Raw genomic sequence first — 4,542 nt, 5'->3', positions numbered from 1 at the left:
TTGGGACCAGTGATCCATTTAATGAATCTGACTCTGGCAATGGGTTTGGATGAGGAGTGCAAATTTAGTGTGGTGGTTCAAAACTCTATTTCCAAGAAAAGGTAGATCACACAAATCAAGTATGTCTTCAAGAAGGTCGCTCTTCTGTTACCTCCGATTTCACAAACAACTATTCAAAACTTGGGTCAGACAATCTGATTACCTTTCTGAGGTGGTTTTCTTTCTCTTTCTTTCTTTCTTTCTTTCTTTCTTTCTTTCTTTCTTCCTTTCTTTCTTTCTTTCTTTCTTTCTTTCTTTCTTTCTTTCTTTCTTTCTTTCTTTCTTTCTTTTTCTTCTTCTTTCTTTCTTTCTTTTCTTCTTTCCTTCCTTCCTTCCTTTTCTTTTCCTTCCTTCCTTCCTTCCTTCTTCTTTCTTTTTGAGAAAGAGCAAGGGAGGGGCAGAGGGAGAGAAAATCTTAAGCAGGTTCCACATCCAGTGCAGAGCCAAGTCAGGGCTCAATCTCACGACCCTGAGATCATGACCTGAGTCAAAATCAAGAATTGGACACAACTTACTGAGCCACCCAGGCGTTCCCTGGGGTTGCTTCTTATTACTGTCACCCTACATGCCTTTCCTCTAGTGATTAAATACCACTACCGTAATGTCTTCTACCACTTCTCTGGTATCTTGGGATGGCCATGGTAGTAGACTTCAAATATGCTGGCATGCTATCTCTCCAATATAGTTCTCAAAGCTTTAAAGAAGGAAATGTCTTCTGGAGGACCTCATCAGTTTTAACTAGGGGTTAAAGATATCTCAAACACAGGAAGGGGTTCAGATGATAAGAAGCCAGAAGAAGAAAATGATACAAACTTAAAATAGAACACAAAGACCATAGACATGTACAATAACCCTATTACTCCCTTACCCCCAATATGAGTCATGTCACTTTAATACAGGAGAAAGCATGCATTTGTTTTTTTCCTTGGGTTATCTTTGACTCCCTGGTTTTTAAAAATATAATAAGAGTTTAGAACTCAATTAAATTATGATTTTATATTATATACTGCCATTTAATTATGCTTGTCATTTATACTAAATTTTGGAATAAAATGCACCTGTGATTTTTTTTTCAGATTTTGGTTATAAAATTAATTTAGTGTTCTGTGACACGTGTTAACAAAAAGAAAGAAACAGAACAAAATAGAAAATATTAGAGTGCATTTCACTGCATGCACACAATAAGGGTAAATACTATTTTGTGAAACTTGTTTCTTTTCATATATATACAGTAAAATACGATAAAATATTCAATGACTCTTTAGATTTAACACAATTTCAGAGCTCATATGGTAGACAGTTTATATTATGCCTATTTATTTTTAAAATTATATTTGATTCTTAGTTGGAACATATAGGAGGTAAGCATAGCCTTAAGAAGAGTAGATATATACAATTTTTCTATGAGCCTTGCCTACCTCAGAGTGATTTTGTTTATTTCCCTAACAATGAAAATATAACTTAACTAAGTATAAAATTATTTTGTCACAATATTTTTCCCATGGTACTCTTTAATCCATTGTCTTCCTGGGTTTATATTGTGGAAGACTCCATGATCCTATTTTTTTTTTTTTTTTTTTGATCACTTTTTTTCTCTGTACATGTAGAGATTTTCCCCTCCCTTTATCTTTTTAATGACAACGTTTTACCAAGTGTCTAGGAGTCTCTTTTATTTCAACCTATCTGCACTTTTAATTCATATACACGTTTTTATTTCAAATTACATTTCTAATTATAACTACTTCAGTACTATACTAAAAACAGTCCCGATTATCTCTCATTTTTTTTCTTTTCTTCCTCAAAATTATCAATTGTAAATTAGCATTAAAATGTTAAATTCCTTCATGCTTAAGATATCCTTGAGCTCCGATACAAAAGTATTACTTGACTATTTGAGAGATTCAATTTTGTTTCCCAAAGGAATCTTGCTTACAGCAAAACTATACACAGTAAGAAGCCAGGTTTGGAGATAGCCTGTGTCTGGATCTCAGAATAACAGCTCACCTTGGAGTTTTCACAAACTGTTCTGTTCCTCTGTCCTTGCCTCATCTCTCAGGCTCTCCCTTGCCTGGTCTCATCTCCTGCCACTCTCCCCTCACTGTACCCTGGCCTCTTTCTAGTGCATGAGGCAGCCTAGATGGACTTCTCTTTGGGAGTTTTGTGCGAGATGTTTCCTCTTCCTGGAAGTTTCTCCCAGATCCTCCCCTGACAAGCTTCTTGTTCTTCAAGTTTAAATGTTGCCTCCTCTGAGCAGCCTCCCCTGATCACTTTCAGTCATGCTCCTTTATGTCATCCTACTGGGTTTTCTTCTTAGAATTTATCACTATCTTATATTCCCTTGTTTTTGGATGTTTCCTGTCTGTCTTTCCCTAGGTACAGGAAAGGACTTTATCTATTCCATCACTGGAACGATGAAGTTTATAACATTTTCTGAATGATAGACTGCTCCTTTATTAATGAGCAGTCCTAAAATTAAAATTATTTGGGGGCACCTGGCTGTTTCAGTCAGAAGAGCATGTGACTCTTGATCTCAGGGTCATGAGTTCGAGTCTCACATGGGGTGTAAAGATTACTTAAATAAAAAAAAACTTTAAAATTAAAATTATTTGGGCTTCCTATTTGAAATTATGTGCACATGTATTTTGTAGCTTCCTAGTTTTAACTCTAAGACACAATCGTCACAGTTTATATATTATCTCAGATTACATTTACCTTTTGCAATTATTTTTTCCTTATAGGAACTACTACTAAGTTATATTTACTATTTTGTATTTTATATAAGATCAAAACCAAGACTGCTTATTTGAATGCTATCTGTGTATATCTCGTAAAATTATATTTTAAGTTCTTAGCTTTGGCTCTAAGAATTCAACGAACATCATACCATATATGTTATTCCATATTGTATATGACAAATTTAAAGGGACTTTTTTTCTGGATTTAAAAATATGTTTTATTTTATGTGTATATGTATATATGTATACAAATACATACACACACACACGTGCACGAACGCGCACACTATTTCCCTAAACATGTCTTGCTTCTAAGAACTTTAAGGTAAATTAATTCAAAATAATAATCAGATCCTTTTAGGTGCTCAAAAACATCTAAGCATTCTTCTTTTGGCCCAGCAAATCACAATCAAATCGCTTTCAGAATCAATGAATGGAAGGGACCATCTCCATAAAACAAATATGCATATATCACCTCACACCTGTCAGAATGGCTAAAATCAACAACACAATAAACAGGTGTTGGCCAGGATGTGGAGAAAAAGGAACCCTTGTGCACTGTTGGTGGGAATGCAAACTGGTGCAGCCAATCTGGAGAACAGTATGGAGGTTCCTCCAAAAGTTAAAAATAGAACTACCCTATTTTCTAGAGAGAGAGGCAAACCAAGAAACAGTGCAATTGCACTACCAGGTATTTACCCAAAGAATACAGAAACACTAATTCAAAGGGATACATACACCTCTATGTTTATAGCAGCATTATCTACAATAGCCAAATTAGGAAAACAGCCCAATGTTCCTCAACTGATGAATGGATAAAGAAGATGATACACACACACAGACAATGGAATATTATTCAGTCATAAAAAAAGAATGAAATTCTGCCATTTGCAATGACATGGATGGAATTAGAGAGCATCATGCTAAGCAAAACTAGTCAGTCACAGAAAGACAAATACCACATGATTTTACTCATATGTGGGATTTAAGCAACAAAACAAATGAGCATCAGGAAAAAAAGAGAGAGAGAGGTAAACCAAGAAACAAACTCTTAACTATAGAGAACAAATTGATGGTGACCAGAGGGGAGGTGGGATTAAGGAGGGCACTTGTGATGAGCACTGGGTGATGTATGGAAGTGTTGAATCACTAAATTCTATTCCTGAAACTAATATTACCCTGTATGTTAACTAACTGGAATTTAAATAAAAACTTAAAAAAATACACATATGCAAAAATATTCATATAATTTTAGTGGGTTCATAGACTCCACCAAGCTTGTTTACTAACTCAGATTAAGAGCTCCTGCTTTAGACAATTTTTGCTATTTTATCCTCAAGTGTTTTCATTTGCATTGTTTCATTTGTAAGCAATTTGTAAGTCTTTAAGAAAGAACTAAAGAATTTGTTTGGATTCAGGTAAGCAATTTCAACTTTTTATGACTTCCTCTTCTGAAAAACATTTCATAATCTTAGAAATCAAGGTTGAGAAAATCATGTAACTTATTTTTTAATCTTTGTTTCTAGAGTCATTGTTACCTATGAGTAGTAGTCCCAGAGGTAGAGATACAAGGTGAAAACCACTAGACAGATTCGTTAATTTTTTAAAGCTTCTGTCCAGTATTTAAGGTTACACATTAACTTTTCAAGTTTGGAGATATAGTGTGTCATGTTCTTTCTCACTGAGGCCAGTGAGTCAGACTCTCGGTATCCCACTGACAAAGAAGACTTCATTATTTTGGACATCGACACAATGAATCTAGTGAGTA

This window comes from Halichoerus grypus, chromosome 12, assembly GCF_964656455.1.
Source record: "Halichoerus grypus chromosome 12, mHalGry1.hap1.1, whole genome shotgun sequence".
In the NCBI taxonomy this organism is placed as follows: Eukaryota; Metazoa; Chordata; class Mammalia; order Carnivora; family Phocidae; genus Halichoerus; species Halichoerus grypus.
The sequence above is the reverse complement of the archived record's forward strand: the minus strand, read 5'-3'. Positions refer to the sequence as shown.